This window comes from Elephas maximus, chromosome 15, assembly GCF_024166365.1.
Source record: "Elephas maximus indicus isolate mEleMax1 chromosome 15, mEleMax1 primary haplotype, whole genome shotgun sequence".
NCBI lineage: Eukaryota > Metazoa > Chordata > Mammalia > Proboscidea > Elephantidae > Elephas > Elephas maximus.
In genome coordinates this window covers 93653288-93675364 of record NC_064833.1, presented here as the reverse complement: position 1 = coordinate 93675364, position 22077 = coordinate 93653288, and positions in this window count along the sequence as shown.

The window sequence follows — 22077 nt, the reverse complement described above, 5'->3', positions numbered from 1 at the left end:
TTTGGATCCGGTTGGAACCAGATGGGAAAGATTGGAACCGGATGGATCCTGTTGGAACCGGTTGGGACTGGTTGGATCCAGGTGTATCTGTTTAGAACGGGTTGAATCCATTCGGATCTGACTGGATCCTTTTATGTCTGGCTGGATCCGGTTCTATTCGGCTGGATCTGCTTCTATCCACCTGGATTCGATTGGATCCGCTTGGATACAGTTAGGCCCGGTTGGATCTGGCTTGATCCGGCTGGGTCTACTTAGATCTGGTTTGATGTGGTTATGCCCGGCTGGATCTGGTCATGCCCGGCTTGGTCTGACTGGGTCCCGTTTGATCCTTGCCTTGCCTTGCCTCGCTCCATTCAGGTCCTTTCGGCTCGAATCGTGTGGATTCAGCTTGTTTAGGCTCGATTCGGCTGGATTCGGCTCCATTCAGGTTGATTCAGCTCAGTTAGGCTCGATTCGACTCACATTGGCTCGATTCGGCCTTATTCAGCCCTATTCCGCTCTATTTGGCTCTATTCGACTTTGTTCGTATCTATTCCGCTCCATTTGACTCCACTCCCAACAAGTCCACTCTAGTCCACACGATCCTACTCTATTCCTTTCTGCCCTACCCTAACCAACTCTAATCGGTTCGATTCTATTTGACGCGATTTGTCTTATTTCCTATCCATTTGGATTGATTCGGCTCGATTCGGCTCTATCGGACTCTATTCTACTCTACACTACTCTGCTCTACTCTCCTTACCCTATTCTGTTGTATTCTGTCCCGTTCTATTCTCTTCTCTTCTACCCTAACCTACCCTACTCTATTCAATTCCATTTGTCGCATTTCAACATTATTCGACGCGATTCGATGTGACTAGGCTCGAATTGGCTCCAACGGGGTCCATTCGGTTCAAATCGGTTTGATTTGGCTCAGTTCAGCTCCATTTGGCTGTATTGGCTCTAATCAGCTCTATTCGACTCGATTTCTGTATTCGATGCCATTCGACTCCATTCAAAAACATTCAGCTCCACTCCAGCATTCTACTCCATTCTAATCTCTTCTACTCTATTCTATTGTAATCTACTCTACCCTATCCTCCTCTGCTATAATCCATTCTAATAGATTTGATTCGATGCAACACGATTCAACACGAATTGCAGGGATTCGACGCGATTCAAAGTGATTCGACACCATACGATGAGATTTGGCACAATTTGTCTCCATTTGGTTCTACTCGTCTCTATTCGACTCCACTCTACTCTTTCTGTTTTCTTCTGTCCTGTTCTATTCTATTCTGCTCTACCCTACCTTAACCTACCCTACTCTAATCTATTCCATTTCATTTGACAGATTTTGACGCGATTCGGCACCATTCGGTTCAAATCAGCTCAATTTGGCTCAGTTCGGCTCGATTAGGCTCGATTTGGTGGGATTTGGCTCGATTCGGCCCTATTCTGCCCTATTTGGCTCTAGTCAAGTCTTTTTTACTCTATTCATCATTATTCGACTCCATTCGATTCCATGCCACTCCATTCTGGGCTATTCTATTCTACCTGACCCTACCCTGCTCTAGTTCACTCTAATAGATTCTATTCGACGCAATTCAAAGCCATTTGTCTCGTTTCATCTCCATTTGGCTCTATTCGCCTCTATACAACTCTATTCTGCTTTACTCTATTCTACTCTACTCTATTCTATCGTATTCTTCCTGTTCAGTTCTATTTTACTCTATTCTATTTTTCTCCCCTCCCCTCCCCTCCCCTACTCTATTCCATTGGATTCGACTTGACACATTTCGACACGATTCGACGCGATTCAGCTCAAATACAATTCGATTTGATTCGATGCAATTCGACACGATTTGACGGGATGCGACAGGATTCTCCGTGATACAATACGATTAGGCACGATTCGGCTCGATTTGTCTCGTTTCGCCTTGATTCAGCTCCGTTCGGCTCCATTCGGCTCTAATCAGCTCTATTTGGCTCTTTTCGACTCTATTCAACTCCACTCTTCCCTATTCTACTCTCTGCTATGCTTTCTATCGTGTTCTGTTCTGTTCTATGCCGTTCTATTCTACCCTCCCCTCCCCTACTCTGTCCAACTCTAATCTATTCGATTCGACTCTTTTCAATTCTCTTCTCTTCCCTTCTATTCTTCTACTCTCTATTCCACCCTATGCCACCCTACCCTACCCTAATCTATTCTATTTGACTCTACAGTACCCTACTCAATTCTACCCTGCCCTACCCTCTTCTGTTCCTTTCAGTTCTGTTCTATGCCGTTCTGGTCTATTCTATTCCTTTCTATTCTATCCTGCCCTTCCCTACTCTAATCTATTCTATTCCATGTGATTTAATGCGATTCCATGAAATTTGATACAATGCGACTCTATTCTCTTTTATTCTATTCATTTCTATTCTACCCTATCCTACCCTACCGTACACTAATCTATCCTTTTCTATTCTGCTCTGGTCTGTTCTATTCTAGTCTTCTATTCTCTCTATTCCAACCTACCCTACCCTAATCGATTCCATTCTATTCTGTTCTGTTCTACTCTATTCTATTCTGTTGTTTCCTACTCTATTCTATTCTGTACTACCCTATCCTACCGTCATCTATTCTATTCTATTCTGTTCTGTTGTATTGTATTGTATTGTATTCTACTCTTTCCTGTCCAATTCTATTCTCTCCTACCCTACCCTGCTCTAATAGACTCTATTCAATGCGATTCGACATGATTTGATGATATTCGGTGCAACTCGAGGCAATTCAACTCTATTCTCTTCTCTTCTATTCTTCTACTGTCTCTATTCCACCCTTGGCTCCCCTACTCTACGCTACCCCACATTACCCTACTCTTGTCTACTCATCTAGGCTACTAGCCTAGGGTAATAGTCTAGACCTCTAGTCTAGTTTACTCTAGTCTACTCTAGTCCACCGTAGTCTACCCTACCCAAACTTACCCTACCTGACTCCATTCGAATCTATTCCATTGGTTCCGATTCAAAGCCATTCAATCTGATTGGGCGGCATTTGATGGGAATCGACAGGATTCGACAGGTATCGAAGCGATTCAACACGATTTGACACGATTAGAGGCAATCCGACAGGATTCAACGTGATTCGACAAGATTCGATGGGGTTCCATGCCATTCGACTTGATTTGACCCAATTCGACGGCACTCGACTTTGTTTGAAGGGATTCAATGCAACATGACACAGATTGACACGATTTAACAAATTGAATGAGATGCGACGGGATGTGACAGGAATCGACCCGATCAGATGCCAATCGAAGCCATTTGATGCGATTCAGTGGAATTCAACGGGTTTGGAACCGACTTGAAGCGATTCGATGCCATTGATGCAATTTGACAGGATTCAAAGCACTTCGACGTGTTCTGATGGAACTCAATATGATTTGACATGATTCGACAAGAATCGACAGGGTTCAACGGGGTTTGAAGAGATTCGTCAGGATTTGACGGAATTCAATGCAATTCAAAGGGGTGTGACGGGATTCGATGTGATTTGTTGGAATTTGTTGGGATTCAATGGCATTCAACGAGACTCGTTCGAGCTGATTCGAGCCGGTTGGAATCGGATGGAAGCGGTTGGATTCGCTTGGAATAGGAGGGTTCAGGTGGGATCTGGTTGGATCCAGATGGAACCGATAGCAACCAGTTGGAACTGGATGGAACGGGATGGATCCAGTTGGAACCGGATGGAACCAATTGGAACCTGTTCGATCTGGTTGGAACTGTTTGGAGACAGATGGATACGGTTGGAGCTGGATGGATCCGGTTGGAAGCGTATGGATCCGCATGGAACCGGTTGGAACCAGATGGATCCAGTTGGAACCGGTTGGATGCAGCTGGAACCAGTTGAAACCTGATGGATCAGGCTGGATCCGGTTGGAAGCGGATGGATCTGGATGAAACCGGTTGGAAGAGGAACGTTCCGGAAGGAACCGGTTGGAACCGGATGGATCCATTTGGAACCAGCTGGAACCGGTGGCATCCAGCTGGAACCACTTGAAACCTGAGTGATCCGGCAAAATCCGGATGCACCCGGTTGGAAGCTGATTGATCCGGATGGAGCCGGTTGGAACCTGATCGATCCGGATGCAACCGGTTGGAACCGCAGAGTTCCGGAAGGAACCGGTGGTATCGGATGGATCCAGGTCGAACCGGCTGGAACCCGTTGGATTCTGCGAGAACCACTTGAAACCTGATGGATCCGGCTGGGTCCACATGGAACCAGTTGGAACCGGACGAGTCCGGTTCCAATGTTTTGGATCCGGTTGGAACCAGATGGGAAAGATTGGAACCGGATGGATCCTGTTGGAACCGGTTGGGACTGGTTGGATCCAGGTGTATCTGTTTAGAACGGGTTGAATCCATTCGGATCTGACTGGATCCTTTTATGTCTGGCTGGATCCGGTTCTATTCGGCTGGATCTGCTTCTATCCACCTGGATTCGATTGGATCCGCTTGGATACAGTTAGGCCCGGTTGGATCTGGCTTGATCCGGCTGGGTCTACTTAGATCTGGTTTGATGTGGTTATGCCCGGCTGGATCTGGTCATGCCCGGCTTGGTCTGACTGGGTCCCGTTTGATCCTTGCCTTGCCTTGCCTCGCTCCATTCAGGTCCTTTCGGCTCGAATCGTGTGGATTCAGCTTGTTTAGGCTCGATTCGGCTGGATTCGGCTCCATTCAGGTTGATTCAGCTCAGTTAGGCTCGATTCGACTCACATTGGCTCGATTCGGCCTTATTCAGCCCTATTCCGCTCTATTTGGCTCTATTCGACTTTGTTCGTATCTATTCCGCTCCATTTGACTCCACTCCCAACAAGTCCACTCTGGTCCACACGATCCTACTCTATTCCTTTCTGCCCTACCCTAACCAACTCTAATCGGTTCGATTCTATTTGACGCGATTTGTCTTATTTCCTATCCATTTGGATTGATTCGGCTCGATTCGGCTCTATCGGACTCTATTCTACTCTACACTACTCTGCTCTACTCTCCTTACCCTATTCTGTTGTATTCTGTCCCGTTCTATTCTCTTCTCTTCTACCCTAACCTACCCTACTCTATTCAATTCCATTTGTCGCATTTCAACATTATTCGACGCGATTCGATGTGACTAGGCTCGAATTGGCTCCAACGGGGTCCATTCGGTTCAAATCGGTTTGATTTGGCTCAGTTCAGCTCCATTTGGCTGTATTGGCTCTAATCAGCTCTATTCGACTCGATTTCTGTATTCGATGCCATTCGACTCCATTCAAAAACATTCAGCTCCACTCCAGCATTCTACTCCATTCTAATCTCTTCTACTCTATTCTATTGTAATCTACTCTACCCTATCCTCCTCTGCTATAATCCATTCTAATAGATTTGATTCGATGCAACACGATTCAACACGAATTGCAGGGATTCGACGCGATTCAAAGTGATTCGACACCATACGATGAGATTTGGCACAATTTGTCTCCATTTGGTTCTACTCGTCTCTATTCGACTCCACTCTACTCTTTCTGTTTTCTTCTGTCCTGTTCTATTCTATTCTGCTCTACCCTACCTTAACCTACCCTACTCTAATCTATTCCATTTGACAGATTTTGACGCGATTCGGCACCATTCGGTTCAAATCAGCTCAATTTGGCTCAGTTCGGCTCGATTAGGCTCGATTTGGTGGGATTTGGCTCGATTCGGCCCTATTCTGCCCTATTTGGCTCTAGTCAAGTCTTTTTTACTCTATTCATCATTATTCGACTCCATTCGATTCCATGCCACTCCATTCTGGGCTATTCTATTCTACCTGACCCTACCCTGCTCTAGTTCACTCTAATAGATTCTATTCGACGCAATTCAAAGCCATTTGTCTCGTTTCATCTCCATTTGGCTCTATTCGCCTCTATACAACTCTATTCTGCTTTACTCTATTCTACTCTACTCTATTCTATCGTATTCTTCCTGTTCAGTTCTATTTTACTCTATTCTATTTTTCTCCCCTCCCCTCCCCTCCCCTACTCTATTCCATTGGATTCGACTTGACACATTTCGACACGATTCGACGCGATTCAGCTCAAATACAATTCGATTTGATTCGATGCAATTCGACACGATTTGACGGGATGCGACAGGATTCTCCGTGATACAATACGATTAGGCACAATTCGGCTCGATTTGTCTCGTTTCGCCTTGATTCAGCTCCGTTCGGCTCCATTCGGCTCTAATCAGCTCTATTTGGCTCTTTTCGACTCTATTCAACTCCACTCTTCCCTATTCTACTCTCTGCTATGCTTTCTATCGTGTTCTGTTCTGTTCTATGCCGTTCTATTCTACCCTCCCCTCCCCTACTCTGTCCAACTCTAATCTACTCGATTCGACTCTTTTCAATTCTCTTCTCTTCCCTTCTATTCTTCTACTCTCTATTCCACCCTATGCCACCCTACCCTACCCTAATCTATTCTATTTGACTCTACAGTACCCTACTCAATTCTACCCTGCCCTACCCTCTTCTGTTCCTTTCAGTTCTGTTCTATGCCGTTCTGGTCTATTCTATTCCTTTCTATTCTATCCTGCCCTTCCCTACTCTAATCTATTCTATTCCATGTGATTTAATGCGATTCCACGAAATTTGATACAATGCGACTCTATTCTCTTTTATTCTATTCATTTCTATTCTACCCTATCCTACCCTACCGTACACTAATCTATCCTTTTCTATTCTGCTCTGGTCTGTTCTATTCTAGTCTTCTATTCTCTCTATTCCAACCTACCCTACCCTAATCGATTCCATTCTATTCTGTTCTGTTCTACTCTATTCTATTCTGTTGTTTCCTACTCTATTCTATTCTGTACTACCCTATCCTACCGTCATCTATTCTATTCTATTCTGTTCTGTTGTATTGTATTGTATTGTATTCTACTCTTTCCTGTCCAATTCTATTCTCTCCTACCCTACCCTGCTCTAATAGACTCTATTCAATGCGATTCGACATGATTTGATGATATTCGGTGCAACTCGAGGCAATTCAACTCTATTCTCTTCTCTTCTATTCTTCTACTGTCTCTATTCCACCCTTGGCTCCCCTACTCTACGCTACCCCACATTACCCTACTCTTGTCTACTCATCTAGGCTACTAGCCTAGGGTAATAGTCTAGACCTCTAGTCTAGTTTACTCTAGTCTACTCTAGTCCACCGTAGTCTACCCTACCCAAACTTACCCTACCTGACTCCATTCGAATCTATTCCATTGGTTCCGATTCAAAGCCATTCAATCTGATTGGGCGGCATTTGATGGGAATCGACAGGATTCGACAGGTATCGAAGCGATTCAACACGATTTGACACGATTAGAGGCAATCCGACAGGATTCAACGTGATTCGACAAGATTCGATGGGGTTCCATGCCATTCGACTTGATTCGACCCAATTCGACGGCACTCGACTTTGTTTGAAGGGATTCAATGCAACATGACACAGATTGACACGATTTAACAAATTGAATGAGATGCGACGGGATGTGACAGGAATCGACCCGATCAGATGCCAATCGAAGCCATTTGATGCGATTCAGTGGAATTCAACGGGTTTGGAACCGACTTGAAGCGATTCGATGCCACTGATGCAATTTGACAGGATTCAAAGCACTTCGACGTGTTCTGATGGAACTCAATATGATTTGACATGATTCGACAAGACTCGACAGGGTTCAACGGGGTTTGAAGAGATTCGTCGGGATTTGACGGAATTCAATGCAATTCAAAGGGGTGTGACGGGATTCGATGTGATTTGTTGGAATTTGTTGGGATTCAATGGCATTCAACGAGACTCGTTCGAGCTGATTCGAGCCGGTTGGAATCGGATGGAAGCGGTTGGATTCGCTTGGAATAGGAGGGTTCAGGTGGGATCTGGTTGGATCCAGATGGAACCGATAGCAACCAGTTGGAACTGGATGGAACGGGATGGATCCAGTTGGAACCGGATGGAACCAATTGGAACCTGTTCGATCTGGTTGGAACTGTTTGGAGACAGATGGATACGGTTGGAGCTGGATGGATCCGGTTGGAAGCGTATGGATCCGCATGGAACCGGTTGGAACCAGATGGATCCAGTTGGAACCGGTTGGATGCAGCTGGAACCAGTTGAAACCTGATGGATCAGGCTGGATCCGGTTGGAAGCGGATGGATCTGGATGAAACCGGTTGGAAGAGGAACGTTCCGGAAGGAACCGGTTGGAACCGGATGGATCCATTTGGAACCAGCTGGAACCGGTGGCATCCAGCTGGAACCACTTGAAACCTGAGTGATCCGGCAAAATCCGGATGCACCCGGTTGGAAGCTGATTGATCCGGATGGAGCCGGTTGGAACCTGATCGATCCGGATGCAACCGGTTGGAACCGCAGAGTTCCGGAAGGAACCGGTGGTATCGGATGGATCCAGGTCGAACCGGCTGGAACCCGTTGGATTCTGCGAGAACCACTTGAAACCTGATGGATCCGGCTGGGTCCACATGGAACCAGTTGGAACCGGACGAGTCCGGTTCCAATGTTTTGGATCCGGTTGGAACCAGATGGGAAAGATTGGAACCGGATGGATCCTGTTGGAACCGGTTGGGACTGGTTGGATCCAGGTGTATCTGTTTAGAACGGGTTGAATCCATTCGGATCTGACTGGATCCTTTTATGTCTGGCTGGATCCGGTTCTATTCGGCTGGATCTGCTTCTATCCACCTGGATTCGATTGGATCCGCTTGGATACAGTTAGGCCCGGTTGGATCTGGCTTGATCCGGCTGGGTCTACTTAGATCTGGTTTGATGTGGTTATGCCCGGCTGGATCTGGTCATGCCCGGCTTGGTCTGACTGGGTCCCGTTTGATCCTTGCCTTGCCTTGCCTCGCTCCATTCAGGTCCTTTCGGCTCGAATCGTGTGGATTCAGCTTGTTTAGGCTCGATTCGGCTGGATTCGGCTCCATTCAGGTTGATTCAGCTCAGTTAGGCTCGATTCGACTCACATTGGCTCGATTCGGCCTTATTCAGCCCTATTCCGCTCTATTTGGCTCTATTCGACTTTGTTCGTATCTATTCCGCTCCATTTGACTCCACTCCCAACAAGTCCACTCTGGTCCACACGATCCTACTCTATTCCTTTCTGCCCTACCCTAACCAACTCTAATCGGTTCGATTCTATTTGACGCGATTTGTCTTATTTCCTATCCATTTGGATTGATTCGGCTCGATTCGGCTCTATCGGACTCTATTCTACTCTACACTACTCTGCTCTACTCTCCTTACCCTATTCTGTTGTATTCTGTCCCGTTCTATTCTCTTCTCTTCTACCCTAACCTACCCTACTCTATTCAATTCCATTTGTCGCATTTCAACATTATTCGACGCGATTCGATGTGACTAGGCTCGAATTGGCTCCAACGGGGTCCATTCGGTTCAAATCGGTTTGATTTGGCTCAGTTCAGCTCCATTTGGCTGTATTGGCTCTAATCAGCTCTATTCGACTCGATTTCTGTATTCGATGCCATTCGACTCCATTCAAAAACATTCAGCTCCACTCCAGCATTCTACTCCATTCTAATCTCTTCTACTCTATTCTATTGTAATCTACTCTACCCTATCCTCCTCTGCTATAATCCATTCTAATAGATTTGATTCGATGCAACACGATTCAACACGAATTGCAGGGATTCGACGCGATTCAAAGTGATTCGACACCATACGATGAGATTTGGCACAATTTGTCTCCATTTGGTTCTACTCGTCTCTATTCGACTCCACTCTACTCTTTCTGTTTTCTTCTGTCCTGTTCTATTCTATTCTGCTCTACCCTACCTTAACCTACCCTACTCTAATCTATTCCATTTCATTTGACAGATTTTGACGCGATTCGGCACCATTCGGTTCAAATCAGCTCAATTTGGCTCAGTTCGGCTCGATTAGGCTCGATTTGGTGGGATTTGGCTCGATTCGGCCCTATTCTGCCCTATTTGGCTCTAGTCAAGTCTTTTTTACTCTATTCATCATTATTCGACTCCATTCGATTCCATGCCACTCCATTCTGGGCTATTCTATTCTACCTGACCCTACCCTGCTCTAGTTCACTCTAATAGATTCTATTCGACGCAATTCAAAGCCATTTGTCTCGTTTCATCTCCATTTGGCTCTATTCGCCTCTATACAACTCTATTCTGCTTTACTCTATTCTACTCTACTCTATTCTATCGTATTCTTCCTGTTCAGTTCTATTTTACTCTATTCTATTTTTCTCCCCTCCCCTCCCCTCCCCTACTCTATTCCATTGGATTCGACTTGACACATTTCGACACGATTCGACGCGATTCAGCTCAAATACAATTCGATTTGATTCGATGCAATTCGACACGATTTGACGGGATGCGACAGGATTCTCCGTGATACAATACGATTAGGCACAATTCGGCTCGATTTGTCTCGTTTCGCCTTGATTCAGCTCCGTTCGGCTCCATTCGGCTCTAATCAGCTCTATTTGGCTCTTTTCGACTCTATTCAACTCCACTCTTCCCTATTCTACTCTCTGCTATGCTTTCTATCGTGTTCTGTTCTGTTCTATGCCGTTCTATTCTACCCTCCCCTCCCCTACTCTGTCCAACTCTAATCTATTCGATTCGACTCTTTTCAATTCTCTTCTCTTCCCTTCTATTCTTCTACTCTCTATTCCACCCTATGCCACCCTACCCTACCCTAATCTATTCTATTTGACTCTACAGTACCCTACTCAATTCTACCCTGCCCTACCCTCTTCTGTTCCTTTCAGTTCTGTTCTATGCCGTTCTGGTCTATTCTATTCCTTTCTATTCTATCCTACCCTTCCCTACTCTAATCTATTCTATTGCATGTGATTTAATGCGATTCCACGAAATTTGATACAATGCGACTCTATTCTCTTTTATTCTATTCATTTCTATTCTACCCTATCCTACCCTACCGTACACTAATCTATCCTTTTCTATTCTGCTCTGGTCTGTTCTATTCTAGTCTTCTATTCTCTCTATTCCAACCTACCCTACCCTAATCGATTCCATTCTATTCTGTTCTGTTCTACTCTATTCTATTCTGTTGTTTCCTACTCTATTCTATTCTGTACTACCCTATCCTACCGTCATCTATTCTATTCTATTGTGTTCTGTTGTATTGTATTGTATTCTACTCTTTCCTGTCCAATTCTATTCTATCCTACCCTACCCTGCTCTAATAGACTCTATTCAATGCGATTCGACATGATTTGATGATATTCGGTGCAACTCGAGGCAATTCAACTCTATTCTCTTCTCTTCTATTCTTCTACTGTCTCTATTCCACCCTTGGCTCCCCTACCCTACGCTACCCCACATTACCCTACCCTTGTCTACTCATCTAGGCTACTAGCCTAGGGTAATAGTCTAGACCTCTAGTCTAGTTTACTCTAGTCTACTCTAGTCCACCGTAGTCTACCCTACCCAAACTTACCCTACCTGACTCCATTCGAATCTATTCCATTGGTTCCGATTCAAAGCCATTCAATCTGATTGGGCGGCATTTGATGGGAATCGACAGGATTCGACAGGTATCGAAGCGATTCAACACGATTTGACACGATTAGAGGCAATCCGACAGGATTCAACGTGATTCGACAAGATTCGATGGGGTTCCATGCCATTCGACTTGATTCGACCCAATTCGACGGCACTCGACTTTGTTTGAAGGGATTCAATGCAACATGACACAGATTGACACGATTTAACAAATTGAATGAGATGCGACGGGATGTGACAGGAATCGACCCGATCAGATGCCAATCGAAGCCATTTGATGCGATTCAGTGGAATTCAACGGGTTTGGAACCGACTTGAAGCGATTCGATGCCATTGATGCAATTTGACAGGATTCAAAGCACTTCGACGTGTTCTGATGGAACTCAATATGATTTGACATGATTCGACAAGAATCGACAGGGTTCAACGGGGTTTGAAGAGATTCGTCGGGATTTGACGGAATTCAATGCAATTCAAAGGGGTGTGACGGGATTCGATGTGATTTGTTGGAATTTGTTGGGATTCAATGGCATTCAACGAGACTCGTTCGAGCTGATTCGAGCCGGTTGGAATCGGATGGAAGCGGTTGGATTCGCTTGGAATAGGAGGGTTCAGGTGGGATCTGGTTGGATCCAGATGGAACCGATAGCAACCAGTTGGAACTGGATGGAACGGGATGGATCCAGTTGGAACCGGATGGAACCAATTGGAACCTGTTCGATCTGGTTGGAACTGTTTGGAGACAGATGGATACGGTTGGAGCTGGATGGATCCGGTTGGAAGCGTATGGATCCGCATGGAACCGGTTGGAACCAGATGGATCCAGTTGGAACCGGTTGGATGCAGCTGGAACCAGTTGAAACCTGATGGATCAGGCTGGATCCGGTTGGAAGCGGATGGATCTGGATGAAACCGGTTGGAAGAGGAACGTTCCGGAAGGAACCGGTTGGAACCGGATGGATCCATTTGGAACCAGCTGGAACCGGTGGCATCCAGCTGGAACCACTTGAAACCTGAGTGATCCGGCAAAATCCGGATGCACCCGGTTGGAAGCTGATTGATCCGGATGGAGCCGGTTGGAACCTGATCGATCCGGATGCAACCGGTTGGAACCGCAGAGTTCCGGAAGGAACCGGTGGTATCGGATGGATCCAGGTCGAACCGGCTGGAACCCGTTGGATTCTGCGAGAACCACTTGAAACCTGATGGATCCGGCTGGGTCCACATGGAACCAGTTGGAACCGGACGAGTCCGGTTCCAATGTTTTGGATCCGGTTGGAACCAGATGGGAAAGATTGGAACCGGATGGATCCTGTTGGAACCGGTTGGGACTGGTTGGATCCAGGTGTATCTGTTTAGAACGGGTTGAATCCATTCGGATCTGACTGGATCCTTTTATGTCTGGCTGGATCCGGTTCTATTCGGCTGGATCTGCTTCTATCCACCTGGATTCGATTGGATCCGCTTGGATACAGTTAGGCCCGGTTGGATCTGGCTTGATCCGGCTGGGTCTACTTAGATCTGGTTTGATGTGGTTATGCCCGGCTGGATCTGGTCATGCCCGGCTTGGTCTGACTGGGTCCCGTTTGATCCTTGCCTTGCCTTGCCTCGCTCCATTCAGGTCCTTTCGGCTCGAATCGTGTGGATTCAGCTTGTTTAGGCTCGATTCGGCTGGATTCGGCTCCATTCAGGTTGATTCAGCTCAGTTAGGCTCGATTCGACTCACATTGGCTCGATTCGGCCTTATTCAGCCCTATTCCGCTCTATTTGGCTCTATTCGACTTTGTTCGTATCTATTCCGCTCCATTTGACTCCACTCCCAACAAGTCCACTCTGGTCCACACGATCCTACTCTATTCCTTTCTGCCCTACCCTAACCAACTCTAATCGGTTCGATTCTATTTGACGCGATTTGTCTTATTTCCTATCCATTTGGATTGATTCGGCTCGATTCGGCTCTATCGGACTCTATTCTACTCTACACTACTCTGCTCTACTCTCCTTACCCTATTCTGTTGTATTCTGTCCCGTTCTATTCTCTTCTCTTCTACCCTAACCTACCCTACTCTATTCAATTCCATTTGTCGCATTTCAACATTATTCGACGCGATTCGATGTGACTAGGCTCGAATTGGCTCCAACGGGGTCCATTCGGTTCAAATCGGTTTGATTTGGCTCAGTTCAGCTCCATTTGGCTGTATTGGCTCTAATCAGCTCTATTCGACTCGATTTCTGTATTCGATGCCATTCGACTCCATTCAAAAACATTCAGCTCCACTCCAGCATTCTACTCCATTCTAATCTCTTCTACTCTATTCTATTGTAATCTACTCTACCCTATCCTCCTCTGCTATAATCCACTCTAATAGATTTGATTCGATGCAACACGATTCAACACGAATTGCAGGGATTCGACGCGATTCAAAGTGATTCGACACCATACGATGAGATTTGGCACAATTTGTCTCCATTTGGTTCTACTCGTCTCTATTCGACTCCACTCTACTCTTTCTGTTTTCTTCTGTCCTGTTCTATTCTATTCTGCTCTACCCTACCTTAACCTACCCTACTCTAATCTATTCCATTTCATTTGACAGATTTTGACGCGATTCGGCACCATTCGGTTCAAATCAGCTCAATTTGGCTCAGTTCGGCTCGATTAGGCTCGATTTGGTGGGATTTGGCTCGATTCGGCCCTATTCTGCCCTATTTGGCTCTAGTCAAGTCTTTTTTACTCTATTCATCATTATTCGACTCCATTCGATTCCATGCCACTCCATTCTGGGCTATTCTATTCTACCTGACCCTACCCTGCTCTAGTTCACTCTAATAGATTCTATTCGACGCAATTCAAAGCCATTTGTCTCGTTTCATCTCCATTTGGCTCTATTCGCCTCTATACAACTCTATTCTGCTTTACTCTATTCTACTCTACTCTATTCTATCGTATTCTTCCTGTTCAGTTCTATTTTACTCTATTCTATTTTTCTCCCCTCCCCTCCCCTCCCCTACTCTATTCCATTGGATTCGACTTGACACATTTCGACACGATTCGACGCGATTCAGCTCAAATACAATTCGATTTGATTCGATGCAATTCGACACGATTTGACGGGATGCGACAGGATTCTCCGTGATACAATACGATTAGGCACAATTCGGCTCGATTTGTCTCGTTTCGCCTTGATTCAGCTCCGTTCGGCTCCATTCGGCTCTAATCAGCTCTATTTGGCTCTTTTCGACTCTATTCAACTCCACTCTTCCCTATTCTACTCTCTGCTATGCTTTCTATCGTGTTCTGTTCTGTTCTATGCCGTTCTATTCTACCCTCCCCTCCCCTACTCTGTCCAACTCTAATCTATTCGATTCGACTCTTTTCAATTCTCTTCTCTTCCCTTCTATTCTTCTACTCTCTATTCCACCCTATGCCACCCTACCCTACCCTAATCTATTCTATTTGACTCTACAGTACCCTACTCAATTCTACCCTGCCCTACCCTCTTCTGTTCCTTTCAGTTCTGTTCTATGCCGTTCTGGTCTATTCTATTCCTTTCTATTCTATCCTACCCTTCCCTACTCTAATCTATTCTATTCCATGTGATTTAATGCGATTCCACGAAATTTGATACAATGCGACTCTATTCTCTTTTATTCTATTCATTTCTATTCTACCCTATCCTACCCTACCGTACACTAATCTATCCTTTTCTATTCTGCTCTGGTCTGTTCTATTCTAGTCTTCTATTCTCTCTATTCCAACCTACCCTACCCTAATCGATTCCATTCTATTCTGTTCTGTTCTACTCTATTCTATTCTGTTGTTTCCTACTCTATTCTATTCTGTACTACCCTATCCTACCGTCATCTATTCCATTCTATTCTGTTCTGTTGTATTGTATTGTATTGTATTCTACTCTTTCCTGTCCAATTCTATTCTATCCTACCCTACCCTGCTCTAATAGACTCTATTCAATGCGATTCGACATGATTTGATGATATTCGGTGCAACTCGAGGCAATTCAACTCTATTCTCTTCTCTTCTATTCTTCTACTGTCTCTATTCCACCCTTGGCTCCCCTACCCTACGCTACCCCACATTACCCTACTCTTGTCTACTCATCTAGGCTACTAGCCTAGGGTAATAGTCTAGACCTCTAGTCTAGTTTACTCTAGTCTACTCTAGTCCACCGTAGTCTACCCTACCCAAACTTACCCTACCTGACTCCATTCGAATCTATTCCATTGGTTCCGATTCAAAGCCATTCAATCTGATTGGGCGGCATTTGATGGGAATCGACAGGATTCGACAGGTATCGAAGCGATTCAACACGATTTGACACGATTAGAGGCAATCCGACAGGATTCAACGTGATTCGACAAGATTCGATGGGGTTCCATGCCATTCGACTTGATTCGACCCAATTCGACGGCACTCGACTTTGTTTGAAGGGATTCAATGCAACATGACACAGATTGACACGATTTAACAAATTGAATGAGATGCGACGGGATGTGACAGGAATCGACCCGATCAGATGCCAATCGAAGCCATTTGATGCGATTCAGTGGAATTCAACGGGTTTGGAACCGACTTGAAGCGATTCGATGCCATTGATGCAATTTGACAGGATTCAAAGCACTTCGACGTGTTCTGATGGAACTCAATATGATTTGACATGATTCGACAAGAATCGACAGGGTTCAACGGGGTTTGAAGAGATTCGTCGGGATTTGACGGAATTCAATGCAATTCAAAGGGGTGTGACGGGATTCGATGTGATTTGTTGGAATTTGTTGGGATTCAATGGCATTCAACGAGACTCGTTCGAGCTGATTCGAGCCGGTTGGAATCGGATGGAAGCGGTTGGATTCGCTTGGAATAGGAGGGTTCAGGTGGGATCTGGTTGGATCCAGATGGAACCGATAGCAACCAGTTGGAACTGGATGGAACGGGATGGATCCAGTTGGAACCGGATGGAACCAATTGGAACCTGTTCGATCTGGTTGGAACTGTTTGGAGACAGATGGATACGGTTGGAGCTGGATGGATCCGGTTGGAAGCGTATGGATCCGCATGGAACCGGTTGGAACCAGATGGATCCAGTTGGAACCGGTTGGATGCAGCTGGAACCAGTTGAAACCTGATGGATCAGGCTGGATCCGGTTGGAAGCGGATGGATCTGGATGAAACCGGTTGGAAGAGGAACGTTCCGGAAGGAACCGGTTGGAACCGGATGGATCCATTTGGAACCAGCTGGAACCGGTGGCATCCAGCTGGAACCACTTGAAACCTGAGTGATCCGGCAAAATCCGGATGCACCCGGTTGGAAGCTGATTGATCCGGATGGAGCCGGTTGGAACCTGATCGATCCGGATGCAACCGGTTGGAACCGCAGAGTTCCGGAAGGAACCGGTGGTATCGGATGGATCCAGGTCGAACCGGCTGGAACCCGTTGGATTCTGCGAGAACCACTTGAAACCTGATGGATCCGGCTGGGTCCACATGGAACCAGTTGGAACCGGACGAGTCCGGTTCCAATGTTTTGGATCCGGTTGGAACCAGATGGGAAAGATTGGAACCGGATGGATCCTGTTGGAACCGGTTGGGACTGGTTGGATCCAGGTGTATCTGTTTAGAACGGGTTGAATCCATTCGGATCTGACTGGATCCTTTTATGTCTGGCTGGATCCGGTTCTATTCGGCTGGATCTGCTTCTATCCACCTGGATTCGATTGGATCCGCTTGGATACAGTTAGGCCCGGTTGGATCTGGCTTGATCCGGCTGGGTCTACTTAGATCTGGTTTGATGTGGTTATGCCCGGCTGGATCTGGTCATGCCCGGCTTGGTCTGACTGGGTCCCGTTTGATCCTTGCCTTGCCTTGCCTCGCTCCATTCAGGTCCTTTCGGCTCGAATCGTGTGGATTCAGCTTGTTTAGGCTCGATTCGGCTGGATTCGGCTCCATTCAGGTTGATTCAGCTCAGTTAGGCTCGATTCGACTCACATTGGCTCGATTCGGCCTTATTCAGCCCTATTCCGCTCTATTTGGCTCTATTCGACTTTGTTCGTATCTATTCCGCTCCATTTGACTCCACTCCCAACAATTCCACTCTAGTCCACACGATCCTACTCTATTCCTTTCTGCCCTACCCTAACCAACTCTAATCGGTTCGATTCTATTTGACGCGATTTGTCTTATTTCCTATCCATTTGGATTGATTCGGCTCGATTCGGCTCTATCGGACTCTATTCTACTCTACACTACTCTGCTCTACTGTCCTTACCCTATTCTGTTGTATTCTGTCCCGTTCTATTCTCTTCTCTTCTACCCTAACCTACCCTACTCTATTCAATTCCATTTGTCGCATTTCAACATTATTCGACGCGATTCGATGTGACTAGGCTCGAATTGGCTCCAACGGGGTCCATTCGGTTCAAATCGGTTTGATTTGGCTCAGTTCAGCTCCATTTGGCTGTATTGGCTCTAATCAGCTCTATTCGACTCGATTTCTGTATTCGATGCCATTCGACTCCATTCAAAAACATTCAGCTCCACTCCAGCATTCTACTCCATTCTAATCTCTTCTACTCTATTCTATTGTAATCTACTCTACCCTATCCTCCTCTGCTATAATCCACTCTAATATATTTGATTCGATGCAACACGATTCAACACGAATTGCAGGGATTCGACGTGATTCAAAGTGATTCGACACCATACGATGAGATTTGGCACAATTTGTCTCCATTTGGTTCTACTCGTCTCTATTCGACTCCACTCTACTCTTTCTGTTTTCTTCTGTCCTGTTCTATTCTATTCTGCTCTACCCTACCTTAACCTACCCTACTCTAATCTATTCCATTTCATTTGACAGATTTTGACGCGATTCGGCACCATTCGGTTCAAATCAGCTCAATTTGGCTCAGTTCGGCTCGATTAGGCTCGATTTGGTGGGATTTGGCTCGATTCGGCCCTATTCTGCCCTATTTGGCTCTAGTCAAGTCTTTTTTACTCTATTCATCATTATTCGACTCCATTCGATTCCATGCCACTCCATTCTGGGCTATTCTATTCTACCTGACCCTACCCTGCTCTAGTTCACTCTAATAGATTCTATTCGACGCAATTCAAAGCCATTTGTCTCGTTTCATCTCCATTTGGCTCTATTCGCCTCTATACAACTCTATTCTGCTTTACTCTATTCTACTCTACTCTATTCTATCGTATTCTTCCTGTTCAGTTCTATTTTACTCTATTCTATTTTTCTCCCCTCCCCTCCCCTCCCCTACTCTATTCCATTGGATTCGACTTGACACATTTCGACACGATTCGACGCGATTCAGCTCAAATACAATTCGATTTGATTCGATGCAATTCGACACGATTTGACGGGATGCGACAGGATTCTCCGTGATACAATACGATTAGGCACAATTCGGCTCGATTGTCTCGTTTCGCCTTGATTCAGCTCCGTTCGGCTCCATTCGGCTCTAATCAGCTCTATTTGGCTCTTTTCGACTCTATTCAACTCCACTCTTCCCTATTCTACTCTCTGCTATGCTTTCTATCGTGTTCTGTTCTGTTCTATGCCGTTCTATTCTACCCTCCCCTCCCCTACTCTGTCCAACTCTAATCTACTCGATTCGACTCTTTTCAATTCTCTTCTCTTCCCTTCTATTCTTCTACTCTCTATTCCACCCTATGCCACCCTACCCTACCCTAATCTATTCTATTTGACTCTACAGTACCCTACTCAATTCTACCCTGCCCTACCCTCTTCTGTTCCTTTCAGTTCTGTTCTATGCCGTTCTGGTCTATTCTATTCCTTTCTATTCTATCCTGCCCTTCCCTACTCTAATCTATTCTATTCCATGTGATTTAATGCGATTCCACGAAATTTGATACAATGCGACTCTATTCTCTTTTATTCTATTCATTTCTATTCTACCCTATCCTACCCTACCGTACACTAATCTATCCTTTTCTATTCTGCTCTGGTCTGTTCTATTCTAGTCTTCTATTCTCTCTATTCCAACCTACCCTACCCTAATCGATTCCATTCTATTCTGTTCTGTTCTACTCTATTCTATTCTGTTGTTTCCTACTCTATTCTATTCTGTACTACCCTATCCTACCGTCATCTATTCTATTCTATTCTGTTCTGTTGTATTGTATTGTATTGTATTCTACTCTTTCCTGTCCAATTCTATTCTCTCCTACCCTACCCTGCTCTAATAGACTCTATTCAATGCGATTCGACATGATTTGATGATATTCGGTGCAACTCGAGGCAATTCAACTCTATTCTCTTCTCTTCTATTCTTCTACTGTCTCTATTCCACCCTTGGCTCCCCTACCCTACGCTACCCCACATTACCCTACTCTTGTCTACTCATCTAGGCTACTAGCCTAGGGTAATAGTCTAGACCTCTAGTCTAGTTTACTCTAGTCTACTCTAGTCCACCGTAGTCTACCCTACCCAAACTTACCCTACCTGACTCCATTCGAATCTATTCCATTGGTTCCGATTCAAAGCCATTCAATCTGATTGGGCGGCATTTGATGGGAATCGACAGGATTCGACAGGTATCGAAGCGATTCAACACGATTTGACACGATTAGAGGCAATCCGACAGGATTCAACGTGATTCGACAAGATTCGATGGGGTTCCATGCCATTCGACTTGATTCGACCCAATTCGACGGCACTCGACTTTGTTTGAAGGGATTCAATGCAACATGACACAGATTGACACGATTTAACAAATTGAATGAGATGCGACGGGATGTGACAGGAATCGACCCGATCAGATGCCAATCGAAGCCATTTGATGCGATTCAGTGGAATTCAACGGGTTTGGAACCGACTTGAAGCGATTCGATGCCACTGATGCAATTTGACAGGATTCAAAGCACTTCGACGTGTTCTGATGGAACTCAATATGATTTGACATGATTCGACAAGAATCGACAGGGTTCAACGGGGTTTGAAGAGATTCGTCGGGATTTGACGGAATTCAATGCAATTCAAAGGGGTGTGACGGGATTCGATGTGATTTGTTGGAATTTGTTGGGATTCAATGGCATTCAACGAGACTCGTTCGAGCTGATTCGAGCCGGTTGGAATCGGATGGAAGCGGTTGGATTCGCTTGGAATAGGAGGGTTCAGGTGGGATCTGGTTGGATCCAGATGGAACCGATAGCAACCAGTTGGAACTGGATGGAACGGGATGGATCCAGTTGGAACCGGATGGAACCAATTGGAACCTGTTCGATCTGGTTGGAACTGTTTGGAGACAGATGGATACGGTTGGAGCTGGATGGATCCGGTTGGAAGCGTATGGATCCGCATGGAACCGGTTGGAACCAGATGGATCCAGTTGGAACCGGTTGGATGCAGCTGGAACCAGTTGAAACCTGATGGATCAGGCTGGATCCGGTTGGAAGCGGATGGATCTGGATGAAACCGGTTGGAAGAGGAACGTTCCGGAAGGAACCGGTTGGAACCGGATGGATCCATTTGGAACCAGCTGGAACCGGTGGCATCCAGCTGGAACCACTTGAAACCTGAGTGATCCGGCAAAATCCGGATGCACCCGGTTGGAAGCTGATTGATCCGGATGGAGCCGGTTGGAACCTGATCGATCCGGATGCAACCGGTTGGAACCGCAGAGTTCCGGAAGGAACCGGTGGTATCGGATGGATCCAGGTCGAACCGGCTGGAACCCGTTGGATTCTGCGAGAACCACTTGAAACCTGATGGATCCGGCTGGGTCCACATGGAACCAGTTGGAACCGGACGAGTCCGGTTCCAATGTTTTGGATCCGGTTGGAACCAGATGGGAAAGATTGGAACCGGATGGATCCTGTTGGAACCGGTTGGGACTGGTTGGATCCAGGTGTATCTGTTTAGAACGGGTTGAATCCATTCGGATCTGACTGGATCCTTTTATGTCTGGCTGGATCCGGTTCTATTCGGCTGGATCTGCTTCTATCCACCTGGATTCGATTGGATCCGCTTGGATACAGTTAGGCCCGGTTGGATCTGGCTTGATCCGGCTGGGTCTACTTAGATCTGGTTTGATGTGGTTATGCCCGGCTGGATCTGGTCATGCCCGGCTTGGTCTGACTGGGTCCCATTTGATCCTTGCCTTGCCTTGCCTTGCCTTGCCTCGCTCCATTCAGGTCCTTTCGGCTCGAATCGTGTGGATTCAGCTTGTTTAGGCTCGATTCGGCTGGATTCGGCTCCATTCAGGTTGATTCAGCTCAGTTAGGCTCGATTCGACTCACATTGGCTCGATTCGGCCTTATTCAGCCCTATTCCGCTCTATTTGGCTCTATTCGACTTTGTTCGTATCTATTCCGCTCCATTTGACTCCACTCCCAACAATTCCACTCTAGTCCACACGATCCTACTCTATTCCTTTCTGCCCTACCCTAACCAACTCTAATCGGTTCGATTCTATTTGACGCGATTTGTCTTATTTCCTATCCATTTGGATTGATTCGGCTCGAT